Source organism: Trachypithecus francoisi, unplaced genomic scaffold, assembly GCF_009764315.1.
Source record: "Trachypithecus francoisi isolate TF-2019V2 unplaced genomic scaffold, Tfra_2.0 Lachesis_group1, whole genome shotgun sequence".
Lineage (NCBI taxonomy): Eukaryota > Metazoa > Chordata > Mammalia > Primates > Cercopithecidae > Trachypithecus > Trachypithecus francoisi.
In genome coordinates, this window is record NW_022681454.1 from 48,131,938 (window position 1) to 48,157,828 (window position 25,891).

The 25,891-nt window shown below is 37.2% G+C and overlaps 1 protein-coding gene and 1 pseudogene across 3 annotated transcripts in view; both read left to right on the forward strand.

Annotated features, from left to right (window-relative positions):
* Positions 1–25,891, forward strand: part of WDFY3 (WD repeat and FYVE domain containing 3) — a 316,077-nt gene that overhangs the window by 82,295 nt on the left and 207,891 nt on the right. The window lies entirely within an intron of this gene.
* On the forward strand, positions 15,768–15,868 carry LOC117086475 (annotated as a pseudogene).

The following is a 25,891-nucleotide window of genomic DNA, read 5'->3' on the forward strand; positions in this document are numbered from 1 at the left end:
TAGTATTCCATGGTGTATATGTGCCACATTTTCTTAATCCAGTCTGTCACTGATGGACATTTGGGTTGGTTCCAGGTCTTTACTATTGTGAATACACCACAATAAACATACGTGTGCATGTGTCTTTATAGCAGCATGACTTATAATCCTATGGGTATATCCCCAGGAATGGGATGGCTGGGTCAAATGGCATTTCTAGTTCTAGATCCTTGAGGAATCACCACACTGTTTTCCACAATGGTTGAACTAGTTTACAGTCCCACCAACAGTGTAAAACTGTTCCTATTTCTCCACATCCTCTCCAGCACCTGTTGTTTCCTGACTTTTGAATGATTGCCATTCTAACTGGTGTGAGATGGTATCTCATTGTGGTTTTGATTTGCATTTCTCTGATGGCAAGTGATGATGAGCATTTTTTCATGTGTCTGTTGACTGTATGAATGTCTTCTTTTGAGAAATGTCTGTTCATATCCTTTGCCCACTTTTTGATGGGGTTGTTTTTTTCTTGTAAATTTGATTGAGTTCTTTATAGGTTCTGGATATTAGCCTTTTGTCAGTTGAGTAGATTGCAAAAGTTTTCTCCCACTGTGTAGGTTGCCTGTTCACTCTGATGGTAGTTTCTTTTGCTGTGCAGAAGTTCTTTAGTTTAATCAGATCCCATTTGTCAATTTTGGCTTTTGTTGCCATTGCTTTTTGTGTTTTAGAAGTGAAGTCCTTGCCCATGCCTATGTCCTGAATGGTATTACCTAAGTTTTCTTCTAGGGTTTTTATGGTTTTAGGTCTAACATTTAAGTCTCTAATCCATCTTGAATTAATTTTTGTATATGGAGTAAGGAAAGGATCCAGTTTCAGCTTTCTACTTATGGCTAGCCAATTTTCCCAGCACCATTTATTAAATAGGGAATCCTTTCCCCATTTCTTGTTTTTCTCAGGTTTGTTGAAGATCGGATGGCTGTAGATGTGTGGTATTATTTCTGAGGATTCTGTTGTGTTCCATTGGTCTATATCTCTGTTGTGGTACCAGTACCATGCTGTTTTGGTTACTGTAGCCTTGTAGTATAGTTTGAAGTCAGGTAACATGATGCCTCCAGCTTTGTTCTTTTGACTTAGGATTGTCTTGGCAATGAGGGCTCTTTTTTTGGTTCCATATGAACTTTAAAGCAGTTTTTTTCCAATTCTGTGAAGAAACTCATTGGTAGCTTAATGAGGATGGCATTGAATCTGTAAATTACCTTGGGCAGTATGGCCATTTTCATGATATTGATTCTTCCTATCCATGAGCATGGTATGTTCTTCCATTTGTTTGTGTCCTCTTTGATTTCGCTGAGCAGTGGTTTGTAGTTCTCCTTGAAGAGGTCCTTTACATCCCTTGTAAGTTGGATTCCTAGGTATTTTATTCCCTTTGAAGCTATTGTGAATGGGAGTCCATTCATGATTTGGCTCTCTGTTTGTCTGTTACTGGTGTATAAGAGTGCTTGTGATTTTTGCACATTAATTTTGTATCCTGAGACTTTGCTGAAGTTTCTTATCAGCTTAAGGAGATTTTGGGCTGAGACAATGGGGTTTTCTAAATATACAATCATGTCATCTGCAAACAGGAACAATTTGACTTCTTCTTTTCCTAACTGAACACCCTTTATTTTTTTCTCTTGCCTGATTGCCCTAGCCAGAACTTCCAACACTATGTTGAATCGGAATGGTGAGGGAGGGCATCCCTGTCTTGTGCCAGTTTTCAAAGGGAATGCTTCCGGTTTTTGCCCATTCAGTATGATATTAGCTGTGGGTTTGTCATAAATAGCTCTTACTATTTTGAGATACGTTCCATCAATACCAAATTTATGGAGAGTTTTTAGCATGAAGGGCTGTTGAATTTTGTCAAAGGCCTTTTCTGCATCTATTGAGATAATCATGTGGTTTTTGTCTTTGGTTCTGTTTATATGCTGGATTAATTTATTGATTTGCGTATGTTAAAGCAGCCTTGCATCCCAGGGATGAAGCCCACTTGATCATGGTGGATAAGCTTTTTGGTGTGCTGCTGGATTCGGTTTGCCAGTATTTTATGGAGGATTTTTGCATCGATGTTCATCAGGGATATTGGTCTAAAATTCTCTTTTTTTGTTGTATCTTTGTCAAGCTTTGGTATCAGGATGATGTTGGCCTTGTAAAATGAGTTAGGGAGGATTCCCTCTTTTTCCATTGATTGGAATAGTTTCAGAAGGAGTGGTACCAACTCCTCCTTGTAAGTCTGGTAGAATTCGGCTGTGAATCCGTCTGGTCCTGGACTTTTTTTGGTTGGTAGGCTATTAATTATTGCCTCAGTTTCAGATCCTGCTATTGGTCTATTCAGGGATTCAACTTCTTCCTCATTTAGTCTTGGGAGAGTGTAAGTGTCCAGGAAATTATCCATTTCTTCTAGGTTTTCAAGTTTATTTGCGTAGAGGTGTTTATAGTATTCTCTGATGGTAGTTTGTATTTCTGTGGGGTCAGTGGTGATATCCCCTTTATCATTTTTTTATTGCATCTATTTGATTCTTCTCTCTTTTCTTTATTAGTCTTGCTGGTGGTCTATCAATTTTGTTGATCTTTTCAAAAAACCAGCTCCTGGATTCATTGATTTTTTTGAAAAGTTTTTTGTGCCTCTATCTCCTTCAGTTCTGCTCTGATCTTAGTTATTTCTTGCCTTCTGCTAGCTTTTGAATGTGTTTGCTCTTGCTTCTCTAGTTCTTTTAATTGTGATGCTAGGGTGTCAATTTTAGATCTTTCCTGCTTTCTCTCGTGGGCATTTAGTGCTATAAATTTCCCTCTACACACTGCTTTAAATGTGTCCCAGAGATTCTGGTATGTTGTATCTTTGTTCTCATTGGTTTCAAAGTAAATCTTTATTTCTGCCTTCATTTCGTTATGTACCCAGTAGTCATTCAGGAGCAGGTTTTTCAGTTTCCATGTAGTTGAGCGGTTTTGATTGAGTTTCTTAGTCCTGAGTTCTAGTTTGATTGCACTGTGGTCTGAGAGACAGTTTGTTATAATTTCTATTCTTTTACATTTGCTGAGGAGTGCTTTACTTCCAATTATGTGGTCAATTTTGGAATAAGTGTGATGTGGTGCTGAGAAGAATGTATATTCTGTTGATTTGGGATGGAGAGTTCTGTAGATGTCTATTAGGTCCACTTGGTGCAGAGTTGAGTTCAATTCCTGGATATCCTTGTTACTTTCTGTCTCGTTGATCTGTCTGATGTTGACAGTGGGGTGTTGAAGTCTCCCATTATTATTGTATGGGAGTCTTAAGTCTCTTTGTAAGTCTCTGAGGACTTGCTTTATGAATCTGGGTGCTCCTGTATTGGGTGCATATATATTTAGGATAGTTAGCTCTTCCTGATGAATTGATCCCTTTACCATTATGTAATGTCCTTCTTTGTCTCTTTTGATCTTTGATGGTTTAAAGTCTGTTTTATCAGAGACTAGGATTGCAACCCCTGCTTTTTTTTGTTCTCCATTTGCTTGGTAGATCTTCCTCCATCCGTTTATTTTGGGCCTATGTATGTCTCTGCATGTGAGATGGGTCTCCTGAATACAGGAAACTGATGGGTCTTGACTCTTTATCCAATTTGCCAGTCTGTGTCTTTTAATTGGACCATTTAGTCCATTTACATTTAAGGTTAATATTGTTATGTGTGAACTTGATCCTGTCATTATGATATTAGCTGGTTATTTTGCTCGCTAGTTGATGCAGTTTCTTCCTAGCATCGATGGACTTTACATTTTGGCATGTTTTTGCAATGGCTGGTACCTGTTGTTCCTTTCCATGTTTAGTGCTTCCTTCAGGATCTCTTGTAGGGCAGGCCTGGTGGTGACAAAATCTCTAAGCATTTGCTTGTCTGTAAAGAATTTTATTTCTCCTTCACTTATGAAACTTAGTTTGGCTGGATGTGAAATTCTGGGTTGAAAATTCTTGAAGATTGTTGAATATTGGCCTCCACTCTCTTCTGACTTGGAGAATTTCTGCCGAGAGATCTGCTGTTAGTCTGACAGGCTTTCCTTTGTGTGTAACCCGACCTTTCTCTCTGGCTGCCCTTAACATTTTTTCCTTCATTTCAACTTTGGTGAATCTGACAATTATGTGTCTTTGGATTGCTCTTCTCGAGGAGTACCTTTGTGGCGTTCTCTGTATTTCCTGAATTTGAATGTTGCCCTGCCTTACTAGGTTGGGGAAGTTCTCCTGGATAATATCCTGCAGAGTGTTTTCCATCTTGGTTCCATTTTCCCCGTCATTGTCAGGCACACCAGTCAGATGTAGATTTGGTCTTTTCACATAATCCCATATTTCTTGGAGGCTCTGTTAATTTCTTTTTCCTCTTTTTTCTCTAGACTCCTCGCTTCATTTCATTCATTTGATCTTCAATCACTGATGATGATCATCTTCCAGATGATCGAGTCGGTTACTGAAGCTTGTGCATTTGTCACGTAGTTCTCGTGTTATGGTTTTCATCTCTATCAGTTCTTTTAAGGACTTCTCTACATTGATTATTCTAGTTAGCCATTCGTCAAATCTTTTTGCAAGGTTTTTAGTTTCTTTGCGCTAGTTATGTAGTTCCTCCTTTAGCTCTGAGAAGTTTGATCGACTGAAGCCTTCTTCTCTAGACTCGTCAAAGTCATTCTCCGTCCAGCTTTGTTCCGTTGCTGGCGATGAGCTGCATTCCTTTGGAGGGGGAGATGCGCTCTTATTTTTTAAATTTCCAGCTTTTCTGCCCTGCTTTTTCCCCATCTTTGTGGTTTTATCTGCCTTTGGTCTTTAATGATGGTGACATACTGATGGGGTTTTGGTGTGGGTGTCCTTTCTGTTTGTTTTCCTTCTAACAATCAGGACCTTCAGCTGTAGGTGTGTTGGAGTTTGCTTGAGGTCCACTCCAGACCCTGTTTGCCTGGGTATCAGCAGCGGAGGCTGCAGAAGATAGAATATTGCTGAACAGCTAGTGTTGCTGTCTGATTCTTGCTCTGGAAGCTTCGTCTCAGGGGTGTACCCCGCCATGTGAGGTGAGAGGTGTTGGACTGCACCTAGTGGGGGATGTCTCCCAGTTAGGCTACTCAAGGGTCAGGGACCCACTTGAGCAGGCAGTCTGTCCGTTCTCAGATCTCAACCTCCGTGCTGGGAAATCCACTGCTCTCTTCAAAGCTGTCAGACAGGGGCATTTACTTCTGCAGAGATTTCTGCTACTTTTTGTTTAGCTATGCCCTGTCCCCAGAAGAGGAGTCTACAGAGGCAGGCCGGCCTCCTTGAGCTGTGGTGGGCTCCACCCAATTCGAGCTTCCTGGAGGCTTTGTTTACCTACTTAAGCCTCAGCAATGGTGGGCGCCGCTCCCCCAGCCTCGCTGCCTCCTTCCAGTTAGATCTCAGACGGCTGTGCTAGCTGCTCCGTGGGCGTGGGACCCTCCGGGCCATGTGTGGGATATAATCTCCTGGTGTGCCTTTTGCTAAGACCCTTGGTAAAGTGCAGTATTAGGGTGGGAGTTACCTGATTTTCCAGGTGTTGTGTTTCTCAATTTCCTTTGGCTAGGAAAGAGAATTCCCTTCCCCCTTGCACTTCCCAGGTGAGGCGATGCCTCGCTCTGCTTCAACTCTCACTGGTCGGGCTGCACCGGCAGGCCAGCACCAACTGTTCCACACGACCCAGTGAGATGAACCCGGTACCTCAGTTGAAAATGCAGAAATCACCCGTCTTCTGTGTCACTCACACTGGGAGCTGGAGGCTGGAGCTGTTCCTATTCGGCCATCTTAGGCACGCCAGGTCTCTATCTCTTGACCTCATGATCTGTCCGTCTCGGCTTCCCAATGTGCTGGGATTACAGGTGTGAGCCACCGCGCCCAGCCTCTTTCACCCTTTTATTTCACCATGTTCCAATTTGTCTCTTTTTATCTTTTGCACTAAGTCTTATTCCTTCAATTTATTTCCAGCTTAATTAATGGCACTACTGTTGTTCATATCACCCAATCTGGAATTCTGAGTCCTTTTGATCTCTTTTTCCTTTGATCCTGAAAGATATCTACTTCCTAGATTGTTACTCCTGTGTCAGTGGCATTACTTGTAATCTCTCATACCGCTGTGCCCCACCCTTACCTCCACTGGCTCTGCCTTTATGGCTGAAAGCATCATTAAGATACATCTATCCCACATATCACACTATATTTAGAAATATTTTCTCAACATATATAACCCTCCTACTTAACAGTTTATTGTTAGTCTAAGATGTAAGGCCTTTTAGGCTCTTCCTGTGACTGGCTTTTCTACGCGAGCTTCATCTCTAGCTTTTCTCCATATTCACCCTTTGTTCCAACTATGCAGAACTACTTGGCCAACCCAGCAGCGTATCTTGGGCTTTCTTGTCTGTATACACAGTTTATTTGCTGGATATAAGTTCTAGTCCATTGTCAGCTGAATGAACTTCTCTTCAATTTCTAAGGCTTAGTTCAGATGTCACTTTCTCTATTGATAGTTAACTGCCTTTTCCCTATGTTCCCCATAGCACTTTGTTTATTTATTTATTATTCATTGTAATACTTATCACGTTGCTTCTATTATATTTTTTCACTTAACCATGAGCCCCTACAGGGTAGCATGTGATTGATTTATCTTTCCATCACTAGTTTCTAGCAGAGTACTTGCATGTAAAAAGTGTTATTAAATGAATAAGAAAGTAAATGTTAACATATACAATTTTTGAACTCTTAGTTTATAACCATGTGAGGTCAATAATTCAGTGTTTTTAAAGTTTAGTAAAAGCTAACCTGAGTTTTACATTTCTGAGGAAAGAGTTTAATAAGTTACTTTTTAGTAACTTATTAATCAATTATGAGAAAAGTGTTCACCTATTTGAAAAAGCTGACTTTGTGGGGTTTTTTTTTTTTTTTTTTGAGACAGAGTCTTGCTCTATTGCCTATCCTGGAGTGTGGTGGTGCAGTCTTGGCTCACTGCAACCTCCTCCCCCCAGGTTCAAGCGATTCTCATGCTTCAACCTCCTGAATAACTGGGATTACAGGTGTGTGCCACCACAACTGGCTAATTTTTTTTTTTTTTAATTTTCCGACTGAGTCTCGCTTTGTCACCCAGTCTGGAGTGCAGTGGTGCGATCTCGGCTCACTGCATCCTCTGCCTCCTGGGTTGAAGCAATTCACGTGTCTCAGCCTCCTGAGTAGCTGGGAATACAGGCGTGTGCCCCATGCCTGGCTAATTTTTGTATTTTTAGTAGAGACAGGGTTTCATTATGTTGGCCAGACTGGTCTCGAACTCCTGACCTCAGGTGATCCGCCCGCCTTGACCTCCCAGAGTGCTGGGACTACAGGGGTGAGCCACCACACTGAGCCTAATTTTTACTAGAGTTGGGGTTTCACCATGTTGGCCAGGATGGTCTCAAACTCCTCACCTCAAGTGATCTGCCCACCTCAGCCTCCCAAAGTGCTGAGATTATAGGCGTGAGCCCCCGCACCTGGCCAAGAGCTGACTTTTTAAAAAGTGCTCTTAGATGATTCCGAATACTTTTCATGCAAATCACTTATACATAAGTACATGACAATTGGACTGTTATTTAAAGTAGAAAACAGAGTAAGCTTTTATCAGCATAACCAGAGTTTATGTTCTCAAAAGTAATAATGCTGTATTTATTTAACATATATTGTTTTGATATTTTGCTTATTCTCTCTTCATTGCATATCCATTTCAATGTGGACATTTATTTGCCTTTTGTTATTCCTTAGTTTGAATGTAAGGATCATGGTAGAAATTTGCTATAGTTTCCAAGTTTATGTTCCTTATAGAGTCTTTAATATACATTTAAAGTTGATTCTGTGCTAAATTACTTTTTTTTTTAATTACTTTTTTTTTTTTTTTTTTGAGATGAAGTCTTGCTCTGTCGCCCAGGCTGGAGTGCAGTGATGCAGCCTCGGCTCACTGCAATGTCCACTTCCCAAGTTCAAGCAATTCTCTGCCTCAGCTTCCTGAGTAGCTGGGATTACAGGCGCTTGCCACCACACCTGGCTAATTTTTTTTTTTTTTTTTTTGGTATTTTTAGTAGAGATGGGGTTTCACTATCTTGTCCATGCTGGTCTTGAACTCCTGACCTTGTGATCTACCTGCCTCGGCCTCCCAAAGTGCTGGAATTACAGGCATGAGCCACCACAGCTGGCCTATTTTTTAAACAATAGTTGTAAGTCTGTAGATGTTGGTGGTCTAGAATTTCTCAGATTTTCAAATAGGAAAATCTAGAAATTGAAATAAAAAATAGAGATTTAGAAATGTAAGTTCTCTAGGTCTACCTACTCTAAATTTGTCAACAGTAGGTGAGGAAAAGGATTTCATTCAAAATGACCAAGTAAAAGCATTTGTATTCTATTCTTCTTCCTAATGCTAACTGAATATAACAAAAAGAATAAAGAATAAGGAAGAAATCTTTTAACTTAAGTGAAATGAAGAGAAAACAGTAATCCCAAGCCTCAGATCATGAGAAGAGCTGCCAAACATTGTGAACATTGAAGCAAATTGAGAAGTGTGCAAATATCTACAGATTTTAAACACAGCAGAGCTCTCACATGGTAGGTAACAAGGGTACTCAGGGAAAGACACAGATGTCCTTTTTTCTTTCTTTCTTTCTTTCTTTTTTTTTTTTTTTTGCAGAAAAGAGTGGCAAGAAGCAGCAGAGTAGAGGAGGTAGTATATAGAGCCATCTCCTTGGTCTCAGTTGGTGGAAAGCAGCTGACGAGAAGTAAACACTGGGGCCGGGCGCGGTGGCTCAAGCCTGTAATCCCAGCACTTTGGGAGGCCGAGACGGGCGGATCACGAGGTCAGGAGATCGAGACCATCCTGGCTAACAGTGAAACCCCATCTCTACTAAAAAATACAAAAAAAACGAGCCGGGCAAGGTGGCGGGCGCCTGTAGTCCCAGCTACTCGGGAGGCTGAGGCAGGAGAATGGCGTAAACCCGGGAGGCGGAGCTTGCAGTGAGCTGAGATCCGGCCACTGCACTCCAGCCCGGGCGACAGAGCGAGACTCCGTCTCAAAAAAAAAAAAAAAAAAAAAAGAAGTAAACACTGAATCACAATGCAGACAAGACATTTGAGAGCTTAACACTCTCCCCTTCTGTAATTCTGCTTCCCAACCCTACTGGCTTCATTACAGTTCTTCAGCCATGTGAAGCACAATCTTACTTCAAGCCTTTTGGTTTTACTTGTTCCTTAGCCTGGCATTTTATTCCCCTAGAAATGCTTAGGGATTGCTCCCTCATTCATTCAGGTTTCTGTTCTGGTGTGAATCCATCAGAGAAACATTCCTTGACCATGCAGACTGAAACAGCAACCCTAGGAACATTTTATTTTCAAAGCTCACTGAATTTTTTTCATAACCATCAGACATAATTGATTTCTTTGTTTATTTTTTTCTCTCTCTCATGAGAATCTAAACTCCAAAAGGACACAGACTTTAGCAGGCTTCTGTTCTTCCTCTACATTCTTAGCATCTAAAACATTGCCGGACACATAGTGGTTGCTTAATAATTATTTGTTGAATAAATTATTCAGCAAACAGTAGGCAACACAGAGTTCCTGTGCCCAGTATAAACTGGGAGATCTATATGAGAGGCTTAAGAGACATTATCAGCCAATAGCAATAAGTGGTCTTTATTTTGAACCTGATTCATATAAAATATCTATAAAAATCAACCATGACATTTATGAGATTTTGAACTCATCAAATATTGGATATTTGATATTAACAAAATGATGGTTACTAGTTTTAGTGACCTTTAAAATACTTTTTAACAAGTATTTTAAACCCTTTAATACACTTTTTAATAAGTATTTTAAACCCTTTAATATACTTTTTAACAAGTATTTTAAACCCTTTAATATACTTTAAAATGTATTTAGTAATACCTTTCTTTAGAGTCCTTTTTTTGGAGATTCTTATACACATGCACACACACACACACACACACACACACACACACACTTTATAAGAGATTATATAATGCCTGAATTTTGATTCAAAATAAGTTTAAATTTCTGACTGTTAAAGAATAACTTAAAAAATATATATATGTCATAGAGGATGTTGATTGTGATGCTATATTTAGATCCCATGGATACATTCCAAAGCCTGATATATTATTTTATTTAAAACTGTCAATGCTTGTAATGCCATCCTTTGTAACTCTTTAAACTCAGGTTGAAATATCAACCTAAAAATAGTAAAGATTCTGACTTATGTGAGGGATTGCATACAAAAAGAAAATTGAAGGCCATTTTTCTAAATTACCTTTAGATAGTTTCTGTTTCCAGGGTTATTCTCTGCTCTACCTTCCAGGAAAGATTAGTTCTACTGTTATTGATGTGAACTGAAGGTCTGTCCCAATTTGACTTTTTAATGCCTGGAGAGAAATGAATGTAGTGCTCAAAGATTATGCAGTTGCCACTTAAGATACTCTAGAGCCATCATAGACTTCAGAGATGCATTTATGCTTCCCTAAAAACAAAAAGTAGAGTTTCCATAAGCAAAATGTCTAGTGAGTTCTCCTGTTTTCTGCTTTTTCATTCTGTAATCTAATGCAGGTTCCCTAATCACTGAAAGGAGGTAAACAGTTTTTCTTCCCCATTATATAATTTTATATTTTGGTGGTTCATACCTAATAAATACTTTCAAATTATTAATTAGGCTTTTCTTATATTTATCATGGTGTTCTGCGGAATCTGTAGATTCTTCTGGATTCGGTGATTTATGTGCCTAGTTTGAAATAAATTTCAATTAAATAGTGTATTCTTAAAATGACACTCTGTTGTGTATAGTTTTTTAGTTGTAAAGTCATATTTTTAATGCATTAAAATTAATTTGTAAATGAATATTTCATGGTGTACACCTGAAAGATAATAAGGGTTTTTTTTTTTTTGGTTGAAAATAAAAAGTACTTATGTATGTGTAGCACTATGAGTCAGTCAGGATTTAGTTGCAGAGAATAGAATCTGTTCTAGCAGTTTACGTAGGAAAATACTTATTACATGGCATTAGTGGCTTACAAAATCACGGAGGAGAGGAAAGAGCAGACAAAACAGATTTTGGACTCGTGGTTAAATTGAAAAACATCTCCCAGTGGTATACCTCAACACTGGTTTCTAAGGGAGCTGCGGCTGTCGGTGTGGATCAGGAGACTGTTGCAGGGTGGCAAACTATGGCCTGCAGGCAAAATCTGGCCTATCACTTGCTTGTCTATGTCTTACAGACTAAGAATAGTTGTTATATTTTTAAATATTTGAAAAAATCAAAGGAAAAATAATGTTTTGTGACACTTAAATAATAAATTCACAGTGGGCACAGTGGTGGGCACCTGTAATGTAGTCTTAGCTACTTGGGAGGCCAAGGTGGGAGGAGGATTGCTTTAGGCCAGGCATTTAAAAACATCCTGGACAACATAGCAAAATACTTTCTCAAATTAAAAATGAAAAAAATGTGAAATTCAAATGTCAGCGTTTATTTGAACACAGCAATACATGCTCACTTACCTATTATATATGGCTGCTTTCACACTACAGTAGCAGTGTTAAGTAGTGGTAACAAAAACTGCATGGCAAAATATTTGGTATCTGACCCTTAACTGAGAAAGTTCTCAACCTCTGCTCTAGAACACACAGTTCAGTGCCATTGCAAAAAGCTGCCTCTACTGTTGCTTGCTCCAGTCATACTATAACTATTATGACCAGGCAAATAGATGTGATATGCACTGCCTCCCAGCAGCCAGCAGGATAATTACTGGGTACTGGGATCTCTGTCCAACACTTCAGCTAAAAAAGGTACGTATATCATGGACAGTGTGATCTCTGCTTGACTTCTCCTTTTCAAAGCTTGGGCAAGGCCACGTGCGGTGGCTCACGCCTGTAATCCCAGCACTTTGGGAGGCCAAGGCAGGTGGATATCTTGAGCTCAAGAGTTCAAGACTAGCCTGGGCAACAGAGCAAAACTCTGTCTCTGCAAAAAATACAAAAATTAGCTGGACATGGTGATATGCACCTGTAGTACCAGCTACTCAGGAGACTGAGGCAGGAGGATTGCCTGAGTCTGGAAGGTTGAGGATGAAGTGAGCCATGGTCGTGTCACTGTACTCCAGTGCAAGTTACAATGAGACACTATTTGAAAAAAAAAAAGGTGGAGCAAGTAAGTTTGATTGGCTGAACATAAATTGCAACGAAAACCTATTTGCAAAGGAGTCTGTGTAAACCTTGCTTATTTTGTTTTATAGCCTCTGTAATACGTGAAAGTCCATTACAGTAGCAAGGTATGATGGATCTTGAGCTGCAATCCCCACCACATTTATCATATACTGGCTGTAAGAATTTGGAACATACTCTTTGTTTATTAAAATGATTTATTTTTTTTCTTAATTCCAATTCAAAGTCATTGGTTGGTTTTGCAGTAACCAATTCCAATCATATCATAACTAAACATTGATTGCCTTCCATGTGGTAGTCATATCACATGTATTCTGACTGTCTTTTCTTACAGCATTGTAAAGCCAGTATCATACTCATGTCCATTTACTATTAAGGAAAATGTAGCTTACGGTAGTTTGATTTACTTTTCCTGAGGTCACATAGATAGTGAATGGAGGAACAGAATTTGAAATTCATATCTGCCTGACACCAGAACTTTTTTACTGCCAGCTATTCTTGCTAGTCTATTGCTTGTCCCTGTAATGCAGCATTTTTGTGAATCAAACCAGAATATTTTTTATCACATGTTGAGGCTTTTTAAACATTGTTTCTTAGTTTCATTGCCTTTACAGAAATTTCAACCTGTCTTTATTTCTTCTTCAGTAAAAGGGAACGAATCAATTTTGTATTCTGTTTTTGCATAATGATTCATAGTTTAATGCAAAAGGTCTCTGCGAATGTGTAATATCATGCACAAAATATTCTGCTTAGACAAAAGACTGTAGACATTTTAGTATTGATAATATTATGCTTTTATGTTTTATGAGGAATACATGTATAAGCGTCAAGCACAATATTCACTGGAGGGAATAAAAATTTGCTCTTAGCACCCTGACAAGGAATAGAGACACTGCTTTTAAAGTAGTAGAATATGATAAATCAGGCCAATCAAATAAGGAATCAGGGATACACTTTCTGTGAGAATATTTTGGTGAAAAAATATTTTTACTTTAGATCATTAGTCACAATATCTGAACTTTTTGAAGTAGTCCAAGTATTTTCAAGGCAAGGCCTTTGGGGAAAAAAATAAAAGTATAAAAATAGTGTTTACAGAGGAAAAGAGAAGTAAAGAAGAGAAGAAAAGAACATAAAAATATAAGCTGCTGAAGCACTAGTGTGGCCTAAGCACAGTGCTGATGTACTGACAAGCTTTATAACAACCAGCTAGCCAGGAAAGAAAAGAAAAAAGCCCCAATTTTTAGTGTTTGCTGATTGCTGTGGTGCAAATATTCTCACTTTGGCTGGTCCCAAGCTATTTGTAGTTTGACAGCTGGATGTCCAAAATTTCTGAAAACTTAGCCATCGGCTCTCATGAGCTGGTACAAGCTGGATCTAACACACCACTATTTAGTTTAGCTTCAGCAGAAGGTAAGAACGGTAGACAAAGGCAGAAATATTTTTGCATTTACATTTTAGTGGATATGCAAGATTATGGAACCTGTCTTTTTTAAATCAAAAGTCACAATATGAAAGTATATTATTTTATTCACAGAAGAATAAGGTTAATAGTTAAGTACTCATGATATTGGAGTTTTTTCCTAAGGTTATTATCTCATTGTCTCATTAATAAAAGAATTGCTCAGAACTCATTAAATGACATAATACATTGCTGTGTTTAATTGCTAATAGTCACAAACAGAGTTTACTTAAACAGTCCTCTTACTTAAACAGTCCTCTCACCTTGGCCTTCCAAAGTGCTGGGATTACAGGCACGAGCCACCACGACTACCTCAACAGTAATTTTTTGTTTGTATTTGCCTTTGGCAGATTCTGCCAAGAAATTATTTCCTTAATATTCTGAATATTATTCTATATTTAATATTGAGGCATTGTGTTAGGATTATGGCTGATTTGAATTAAAGATAGTGGGAACTCCTCAAAGGAAAAGAAAATGTAGTTACATGTATGTAACATTTCCCCTGTGTGTCAGATGTATCTAGAGATACTAAGAATTCTTTGCCAAGATACTGCTCATGAGTCATATTTCTTGTCACCAGTCTGGTTACACCCTTGGTGGAAGATACACAAAGTAAACATGGGTTTTGTGGGGGTTTTCTTTGTTTTTTTTTTTTTTTTAAGTTATTCGGGACAAAAATACTTGATCATTTTGTCCAAATGTTTTAAGGAAGAACAAATAGTACTATCTTTAGTAGGAACAACTAGAAAATAAAATTGCCATTGCTTTCATAAGTAAAGTTATTTCCTAAAGACAAAGAGCTTCCACTTAATAAAAGAGTACTGGATTTGGAATTACATGTCTTGAATTCAAATTTTAGCTAATGCTAGTTGTTGGATCTTTTTGGCAAGCTGCTTAAACTGTGAGCTTCCATTTTTTAAATGTGTAAAGTAGGCATACCATTTTGGGTAGGAAATAAATGAATAAATTTTTGTGAAAATACCTAGCATTGTACTTGGCTATGAATCTTAAGGCTTTATTTCCTGGACAAAAACTGACATAGAGGCAGGAAATGAGAGTTCCTTAGGGATTAACTCCAGCCTGGGCTACTAATTACTGATGCTGTCCCTTTAGACTTAAAATGATTCAAGGAAAGAATGGCTGGTGTTTTCCACTTGGAAATACTGATTACAAGCCAATGGGCAGTAACTGAGCTACACAAATCTGATTGGCTAGAATGGTCTTAGGATAGGCCAGTGAAATTCATTTGTTTTCTTCTGTAATTGACGATCTTTTAAAAATGTGCTTTCTTTCCTAACACTCTTCTTCCCAACAGCCCTACCTCCCTGAAGCTAGATTAGGTTTCCCTGATATACTTTTCTCTACTCTTCCTGTGTTTCCCTAGTACATGCTTTGCCTTTATCATCCTTCATAATCTTTGCTACCACCCAGCCTCTAAACTCCACGAGGTCAGATATCATGTCTATCTTAAATGAATTGTCATTTCCTGGCACATGGTGTAAATGCCACATGTTCCAGGTTGTTGATATGTACCACTGTATCCCAAGCACCTACTCAGCATAATGATTAATGTTTTATAAATTATTCATGATTCAGAATATTATAGTGTAAAAGTGATCATTCTGTACCATAATTTTCGTCATATATTCATAGGAAGACTGAGAGATTATGCCAAAGTTGTGATGACTCCAAAATACTAATAGGAAATTGCTGTCTTTTTATTAAAGGCATATCTAGGGTACTGAACACTACCAGAACCATGCTGGTATTCCCAGCGTGACTTTTTTTGTTGTTGTTGGAGACCATGGGTAGGTTTGTCTGAAGACTAGAAGAAACTCAGATTTATTTTGCTATTAAAAGTTGTGCATTTGATTTAATATCTAATGTCTATTGAAAAACCAGTTCCCTCCCTCCCTCCCTCCCTTTCTTCTTTCCTTCCTCCTTTCTCTAAATATTCCTACAAATACGTATATTTTTCTTGTTACTTGCTGAGCAGATGAAATTTATTTTAAGGATTTTGTATGTGTGTGTCAGAGGGTTAAAAGGAACAAAATGGCTGTGTTGATAAATAGCTAAGAATCACTTTAGAAAAAAATACGTGTATCTGATTTAAACATGGTTCAGTTGTGCTCACATTAGCAGCACAGAGAAGATTAGCATGGCTACTGCACAAGGATGACGTGCAAATTTGTGAAGCATTCCATTAAAGAAAAAAAGAAGAAGAAGAAATAAATAAATGTGGTTCAATTGAGACTAACTTAAGAAATGAATTGGTTGGTATATAAGTATTTAATTTTAGTTGTTAATGTAAATATATTTTTATATAAAACAGTGATTTTTAGGGTTAGTTGAGCTAAATTCAGAAGTATTGCAAAGTAATTATTTTCTTTAAAGAGCTATTAATTTAATGAAGGATAGGCACAACCATTCTAAAGTAGTTAATGTTGTCTTTTGTTAATATGTGTCCTTGTAAAATGTTTGCTTTCTGTCCATGTATTTTTAATTCCCAAAAGTTACATTGTAATGTATTTCATCTTATTTTTTAATTTTTTTTTTACCCATCACTATGTTTCTAAGATGTGTCCAACTTAAATGGATCTGAAATATATACTTTTAAATAACTATATATAGTTGTGTATCAACTTTGGTTTGCCTATTCTTTTGCTCAGTGATGGACCTCTTAAGTAGCTTCCAAAAAATTCCTGCCAATGAGAGAATTTCTTCAGAGTGTAGATACAGAAGAGGAGTGCAAGATTCCAAGTGATGCAGAATTGCCCTTTAGATCCAGTTCATTTTCTCACTAATCATGTATGTAGTTTCTGTCCACATGTCTAAGGACACAGCATTTTCCAGCTTTCTGATTGTTGCTAATCTATTAGGTGCAAAGTGGCATTTTCTTTCAATGTGCATTTCTCTGAATACTAATTAAATTTAAACACCTCTGTGTTTGATGACCTTCCAGATTGCTTATTCATATTTTTTGCCTTTTTTTTTCAGTGGGATTGCTGTGTTTTTCTTTTTCTTTTTCTTTTTTTTAGTATTATTTGTGAATTCTATATTCTAATTCTTATCAGTTTTAGATATTTTAAATATCTTCTATTGTGTTCTGTCTTTTTTTGTTGGTTTACAGTGTTCGTTTCCAAGCCAAAATATGTAATTTTGAAGTAATTACGTTCATCATTTTATTTTTATATATGGTAAGTGATTTTGAATTTATCCTTTTAGAGTTCTTACTTGATTCATAAGAAAATATATATATATATTTGCCGGGCTTGGTGACTCACTCCTGTAATCCCAGTACTTTGGGAGGCCAAGGTGGGTGAATCACTTGAGGTCAGGAGTTCAAGACCAGCCTGGCCAACATGGTGGAACCCCATCTCTACAAAAACACACAAAAAATTACCCAGGCATGGTGGTACACGTCTGTAATCCCAGCTACTCAGGAGGCTGAGACAGGAGAATTGCTTGAACTCAGGAGGTGGAGGTTGCAGTGAGCCGAGATCATGGAATTGCATTCCAGCCTGGGTGACAGAGTCAGACTTCATCTCAAACAACAACAACAACAAATAATATGTATATTCTTCTTTTAGCTTTATAGTTTACCTTTCATATTTGGATCTTTAATCCATTTTGAGCCCACCTCTGTATGTGGCTTTAGGGAGGGGTCTAGTTTAATTGTATTCTAAAATTAGTGAGTTAGTTTCTCAGTACCATCTACGTGATTGTTATATACCCTTTTCTGTGACAACTATCACATGTTTGGTTCTGATTAGATATATGGATCTACCTCTGAGATTTCTCACCTCTACTTTGGTCAGTTTGTTCTTACATCATTCTGCCACTGATTTTATTACCATGGTTTGGTAGAAGATTCTTTTCAAAGTCTAAAAATTATATAGTTTAATTTTCAAGTTTCATGATCATTGTTACCTGTTATGTTTCCTAAGTACATTTAAATTATGCTTAACACTCTTAACTAGTAACCATTATGATCCTTGAGATGTATGTATTGTAAATTCTTGATCAGTTTCTTTAATTATAATTAAATGTAATTTCTTCAGGGTCTCTTTTTTTCCCCATGTTATTTAAATGTTAGATTTTGCTTTTCAGGAGACATCTGGATTTGAAATTAAATGAGTTGTTATCTTGTCTGAAGTCTGAGAGTATAAGTGTATATATACTCTAAGTGTATATTAAATGGTATGAAAACTTTTAAATCAGTCAAAAACTAAAAGCAAGTGAATTTTTTTTTAAAAAACCCAGATCAATAGTAAGTTTCACATTAGAAATAGGTTGCTTTTAAAAACAAGTCCAAATATTTTAAGTAATCAACATTGGTGTAGCTCTCAATATTTTTGAATGATTTAGTGTGTGTTCTACTAGGAACATAAATATATGCATAAACCCAAATCAACTAAATGTCTTGGAGTGACTCAGTTTTAACCATAGAATGACTTTGTTTTGTGTAATTTCACAAAGAAAGAAAAACTAAAAAGTAATCTATAGCTTTTTGAGTCCCAAATCTTTGCATTCTTTGTTCCCTACCTGAAAAATATTCTCAACTCAAATTGTAATTTTTAGCATGTAATTTTGAGGCACCACATACATGTATATTTTATTTCAATCATTAAATAGAATGTTATGTCTGCTTCTTAGAGGTAGTTTGGTCTTTATATGAAACATTTATTTCATGTAGTTTGTATTTTCAGTTTAAGCCACTGAACTCAAAAGCCTAGATATTGGAAATAGAATAAGTAGATTAGAAACTTAACCTCCAAATGCTAAACCTCCTAGCAAATATTTCAACTAGAGGATTTCAGTTGTATAGTCTTTCCCTTTTCCCCAGCTCCTTTAGGTGTTAATTGTAAAATGTAAAAGGAGACAAGTAAAATGAAAATAACAGCTAGGTATGCTTGATCCTTCAGTAATGATATAAAAGGCATTACTTTTTTAGATTGTTCTTCAAAATAATGAGAGTTAGGTCTTATTAGGGAATGTTATAAAAATAAATAAGCCTAGGAAATAGTTCCTCACTGCCAGAGGGGTTTTGTGCCAGTTTATTCAAGGTAGTATTTATATTTTATTACATTGCATCCCTTCTAAGAAGATGATGAGACTTACCAAGAAAAAAATGTGGTAAACTGATTTACACTTTGCAGAATTATTCACTTTAGTTACTTATTTCCCCAGAAATTAGAGAAGCCACATATTTCAAATATTGTCACTGTTTCAGATAGATATACACAATATATTAAATAGCTAACTGATTTAAGAATAACATTTCTCTTCTGATTCTTCCCCAAAGGCATATTTTAAAATAGATTACATGTGATCAGCAGTGAAATGATGTAATTAAGACATGCCTATTGGTAGTAATCATTCTTACGTTTTGATATGGTGGAAGGACAGAGACACGTAGTTGTTTGCTCTCCTTTACGTCTACCCCTCCACTCTTCAACTCCTTTAGTGAGAATGTATCCCCCAGTCATGAGAATATAAATACCGTTTTATATTTCATTTGTAGACTAATGCAAAAATTATAAGGGAGGCCAGGCGTGGTGGCTCATGCCCATAATCCCAGCACTTTGGGAGGCTGAGGTGGGAGGATCGCTGTACCCCAGAGTTTGGCACCAACCTGGGCAGGGTGGTGAGACCCCAACTCTACGAAAACTGAAAAAATGAGTCCCAGCTACTCAGGAGGCTGAGGTGGGAGATCACTTGAGCCTAGGATGTCAAGGCTTCAGTGAGCTCTCATCATGCCATGCACACCATCCTAGGTGACAGAGTGACACTATGTCTCAAAAAATAAAAATAAAAAATTGTAAGGGAAACAATAATACTCTGATTACAAAGGGTATAAATCTACTAACAAGTAATTTTTGTGTCCCTGATAGTCACATTACTGTCACCTTTTATTTTAAAGTATGTTTAAGAATTTCATAAGTTTCCTAATCTTTTAATGTGTATATCCCTAAAAAGTGAATAAAGAGCAGATTATATATACATATAATTTAAAATAATTTGAATAGAAGAATTTGTGGAGAAGATAAGTTAGGTGTGTCAGCAGGAAGATTCTCTGCCTCATTCTATCCATCCATTTATCCATCCATTCATTAAGCATCTTCAGTGTGTCAGGTGCTCTGCCAACTACTAAAAGTTGAATATAAAGAAACAGATTACTGACCTCACATCAGATTCATCTTCAAGGAGTGGTAGTGGAGCTGTGCACTTTTTGGAGATACTCTCCACAAATCCTAACATGCTTTTATTATACCTGTGGTATGTCGAGAAATAGCCTCAAATGGGACCAAACTAGAATATTGGCTGTTGACTGAGAGCCTTGATGTGGATACTCAGTGCTTGTTTTTCTAGGTGATGAGGATTATATGTGAATTTGGGATGAGCGGATATGAGATGATGGCACAGGTGTAACAGGCATTCTTACGGAGAGCAAAGAGCTGTCAAAAGGCATGACTTCAAGTCCCATTCATACTACTTATTAACAATGTTTTGAAGATTGCATGAGATAATGTTTCTCTTGTCCTTATACTTGAGTATAAATACCTCCGTACAAATGTACGTAGTTTAAAACAGAAACAGATAAATAGATCTTAATAATCTTTTTTTTTTTTTTTTTTTGACACAGGGTCTTGCTCTGTCACCCAGGCTGGAGTACAGTGGTGCAATCTCAGCTCACTGTATCCTCCACGCACCCCTTGGGCTCAAGCGATCCTCTTACCTCAACCTGGGACTTCAGATGTACATCATGCCTGGCTATTTTTTTGTATTTTGAGTGGAGATGGGATCTTGCCATGTTTCTCAGGCTGGTCTCGAATTCCTGAGCTCAAGCCATCAGCCTGCCTCACCCTCTCAAAGTGTTGGGATTACAGGCGTGAGCCACTGCACCTAGCTTAACAATTTTTTTTTTTTTTATGATTGTAAAGATCATATTCTAGTTAGAGGCCATTAGGCTGTTTCCTGGAAAACAAAGACATTTGAATTCAGCCCTCAAAATAAAAGGAATGTAATTTGACAAACTGAGAAAAAGATTTGTTGAAAAGAAGAGTATTTTCCTAAGATATGGCTGTCTTTCTTGCAAAGTACTTTCAGAAATAACAGTATTGCTTAATTTGTTTATCTTTATGGTATATTTGAGGTGAAGCAAGGGTAATATTTTTCTTTCTTATTTTTTAGATTTAAGAAAATAATTCACAGGGAGATATGTTATTTGCTATCAGATAACCACAAATGGTTCTCATGTTCCCATGCAGTCTGTGAATGAAGAGAATAATACACAGATTGAAATAGAGGGATTAAAATAAAAGTATATGATGTAATATTTAGCAATTGATATATATGTATGGTAAAAAATTACAAATCTTGAACAAGGCTATTAAATACAAATCTTGAATAAGGCTAAATTGAAAACTATCAATTGAGTGTATATATGACAAACAATTGAAGAAGTTCAGTAAGACTTAACCATCGGGCCGGGCACAGTGGGTCATACCTGTAATCCCAGCACACTGGGAGGCCAAGGAGAGCGGATCACTTAAGGTCAGGAGTTCAAGACTAGCCTGGCCAACATAGCGAAACCTCATCTGTACTAAAAAGAAAAATAGAAAGAATTAGCTGGGCATGGTGGTGCATGCCTGTAACCCCAGCCACTGGAGAGGCTGAGGCAGGAGAATTGCTTGAACCCAGGAGGCAGAGGTTGCAGTGAGCCAAGATCCTGCCACTGCACGCCAGCCTGGGTAACAGAGCAAGACTCTGTCTCCAAAAATATATATGTATATGGTTCCTTATTGACAAACACTTTAATTATTTTCAGATTTTTACAATTTAATCGATGTTGCTTATGGACATTACTTTATACATCTCCTTCTACATATATGTGAGTTTCTCTAGGGTATATACCTAAGTGGAATTGCTGATTCGTGTGATCTGTATATGGTCAATTTTACTAGATAATTCAAACCAGATAATGCCGATCCATAAACACTGTTGCCTAAAATTTGTAACCCATTTGTTCATATCTTTACTAATTTGATATTGTCACATTTGATTTTTGATATACAATAGTATATTGATTTCCTATTGATCTTTTAACAAATCACCATGTTCTTAGTGACTTGAAATAATACAAACTTATTATGTTACAGTTCTGGAGGTCAGAAGTCCAAAGCTGGTCTTGCAGGGCTAAAATCAAGGTGTTCATAGAGCTGCATTCTTTCCAGAGGCTCTAGGGGAGAATCTGTTCCTTGCCTTTTTCATCTTGCAGTGGTACCCACATTACTGGCTCATGGCCATATCACTCCCAACCTCTGCTTCCTGGTCACATCTCCTTCTCTCTCCTGACTCCTTCTTTGGGATTATATCAGGCTTGCTCAAATAATACAGAATAATCTCCCCATTGCAAGGCCCTTTACTTAATCACATTTGCAATGTCGTTTTGGCCACATAGTGTAAGATACAGGTTCTAGAGATTCGGATATAGTAGAGACGTCTTTAGGGGCCATTATTCTGCCTAACACAAATGTTAATTTGTTGTTATGTTAATTTGCATTTCATTTATGACTAACGAGGTTTTGTAGCTTTTCATATTCTTGTGGCCATTCATGTTTCCTTTTCTGTGAAATGCCTATTTGTCTTTTGTCCATTTTTCTATTGGGTTGTTTGCCTTTCTCTCATTGACTTGAAGGCATTCTTTACATATTTTGAATGTAATGCTTTTTTGTTCATTATGGATGTTGCAAGTATTTCTCTCCTAATTTCTAGCTTATGTTTACTTTTTTTAATTTTGATGTACAGAAGTTAATTTTGATGAGGTCGATTTTGTGTGTGTGTGTGTGTGTATGCATAATTTTTGTTTTGTTTCATTTTAAGACATTTCTTCCTTAACCTGAGGTTGTATTTTCCAACATTTTCTTCTAAACATTTTTAAAGTCTTACTTTTCAAAGTAATGTCTTCAGTTGCTGTGTTGACAAGAACATAGTGAATATAAGCTGCTGAAAGTAGAGCTAGTCATGGCTGGAACAGAGAGAAATTCAAGTGGGTTGGGAGTGAGTTGATAAATATTTCTTTGAATCAGTGATCAGGTTACTACTATATAGCTGTGTTCACATTGCTTGAAGATTAAGTACAGTCATGAACTACCTATGATAGTTCATTTTCTACTGCATGCAGTAGAAAAATCTGTCATTTCAAACAAAGACCATCTGGGAGAAGCTTCAAGGGTTTGAAATTGCATGGTGTGTCCACAGAGCAGCAGATAGGTGATGTGGTATGAGCATGGGATGAGGGGAGGATTAGGGCAGAAGATACAGCTTCAAAATTAGGGACACACCAGATTTTGAGCAGCCTTTTTATACCTTGCAAAGGTTTTGTCTCTAGCCCATTGCAGCCATTTTTGTCACTTTTAGGGAAAGTTGTACTCCGATGTGTTTGAAATTTTAGAAAAATGAATATAGCCACATTATTGACAGAGTAAAAACTGGAGTCGGCATCCCCTTAGTTCCTTATATATAGTAGACACTTAAGGAATTAAATTTCAGCAATTGCTATTGTAGTTGGGGATGCAAACACAGAGTGTGCAGTGCAGCCTTTTGTGAAAATTGAAAATTCACCTATTAGTGGTGAATTTTCAATCTTTTAAATGGATTTGATATTTAGTAACAAGATATTTTGGGGAAGTTTTGAAACTAAAGCATATGAGTACACTGGGAAATTCCATTTTTGGTAACACATGATATATGATGATACTGATTTTTAGATGTAGTTTACACAATGCTCTTAAAGCATTTCGTAGAGAGGAATTTTTTAAAGCATTTCAAACCATGTGAACATCATTATGCATACATAGCTTTCCAACATAACTAATTCAAAGAGCAAAATTCATTTGGATGTATAAATTTTGATATTTTGTGAACAATATAAAATAACTCACAATAAAACTCCTCATCCTAATTAATCAATAGTATAATCTGTGAAGAAGCAAACATCTATTTTACCATTATTATTTTTGTTGATGTCATTACCTTATTCATATTTTTTTCATTTGTGAGGTTTTACCAATGTAATTCTACACAATCTTTTGCATTTGTCATTTTCCTTTCATCACTTTCAGATCTTAACATATATTCCAGTCCCATGCAGTCATGATTTGTTATGATACTAGTGAGCTGTTTTCCTCTTTGAGATGTTCCTTGTTCTCAGTATGTTGTTGATGCATGAATTTCCAGCGGAAGGTTCTGGCTTATTGCCTTTTGTTTTGTCATCATCTGTTTACCACCCAAACCCAACTCTCTATTAGTAATTTTTTTCCTTCTGCCCTTGCCTTCTCTTAAATAGTTCTTATTTTCAGAATTTATATCAGTTTTAACTGAACATGTTTTTTAAAGTACCTTATGGGGTACCCAATGATCTTAACAAAAATGGTCATTTTTTTAGCTATATAATTGATTTTATTTTATTTTATTTTTATTTATTTATTTATTTTTTTTTGAGATGGAGTCTCGCTCTGTCACCCAAGCTGGAGTGCAGTGGCCAGATCTCAGCTCACTGCAAGCTCCGCCTCCCGGGTTCACGCCATTCTCCTGCCTCAGCCTCCCGAGTAGCTGGGACTACAGGCGCCCGCCACCTCGCCCGGCTAGTTTTTTGTATTTTTTAGTAGAGACGGGGTTTCACCGTGTTAGCCAGGATGGTCTCGATCTCCTGACCTTGTGATCCGCCCGCCTCGGCCTCCCAAAGTGCTGGGATTACAGGCTTGAGCCACCGCGCCCGGCCTATAATTGATTTTAAACCATAAAATCAAAGTTGTCTTCTAAGTTTTCTTGTTTTAAAATAAACAGATAAGAAATTTAAAGAAAAAGTTTGCCCCTTTGGCCTATTTTAAATCACCTTAACTAATCCTCGAGCTGCCTCTAAATCATTTGTCTTCTAAACTCTTATTCAGCACCATTTACTCATTTATGAATCTTTCTTTTTTCTGTTTCTTATTTGTCAGGTACCATGTCAGGTATTCAGGAAAAAAAAGTTGAGTAAGATATGACCTTTGCCTTCCATAATCTTACATTGTCTGGTGTTGACAAAGACAATCAAAACAACAGTTACATGATGTGATAAATGCTATGATAAAGATGTACACAAGATGCTATGGGAACCAAGAATGGGAGGCATCTATCAAACTGGGAGATTCAGGAATGCTTTCAGCCAGGCACAGTGGCTCACACCTTTAATTCCAGCTCTTTGGGAAGCCGAGGTAGAAGGATCACTTGAGGCCTGGAATTGGAGACCAGCCTGGGCAACATAGTGAGACCCCATCTCTAAAAAAAATAAAACAATTAACTGGGAGTCTGAGGTAAGAGGATGGTTTGAGCCCAGGAGATGGAGGCTGCAATAAGCCCTGATCATGCAACTGCACTCCAGCCTGGGCAACAAAATGAGAAAAACAATAACAAAAGAAAGCTGGAAAGATTCTTAGAAGAGGGACAGTTGAGCTGAGATTTAAAGGATGATTCATAATCATCTGGATGTAGAAGAGCCAGAGGCGGAGAGCTCCCAGGAGAGGGCTCAGGGTGTGTGCAGGCAGAGCAAGGAGGCCTGCAATAGACTGCTCTGCTTAAAATACAATAGTGGGGCATGAAGAAGGTCAGGCCTATGCAGTGACTAGATAATAAAGAGCCTTAAAATTTGTACTTTTGAGAATCACTCATACATGTATTCCTTCAATTCTACTGTGTACCAGATACTTAGCTATGTGTTAAAGGATTTGGAGAGCACAGCCTTCTTTCAAGGAATTTATAGTTTGATGCAAGATATTGATAATTTAATAGCATGAAATTTATTTAAGCAAGTTGGTATCTTTTCAATTTAGAACAAATGATTAATGATTAATGTAATTTTTTATCAGGAGATATGTAAGATGTCCTGCAAAAGCTTTCTTTAGGATGAGGACTAGAATACATAAATTGTAAGTTTAAGCATGTTTTTATGTTGTATTATGTAAGTTTTTGTGAGGAATAGTAAAATACACACCCAGAACTCAGAATATCTGAACAGAAAATCTAGTGCTGTCACTTACCAGAATATAACTCTATGTAAGTTTTTTTTTTTTTAATATATAATTATTTCACCAACCACTTACTATGAACTAAGGATACAAACTTAAATAAGATTTGGTTTTCATTATTGAGAAAATTATTGCTAATGGGAATAATCATTTACTGGTAAA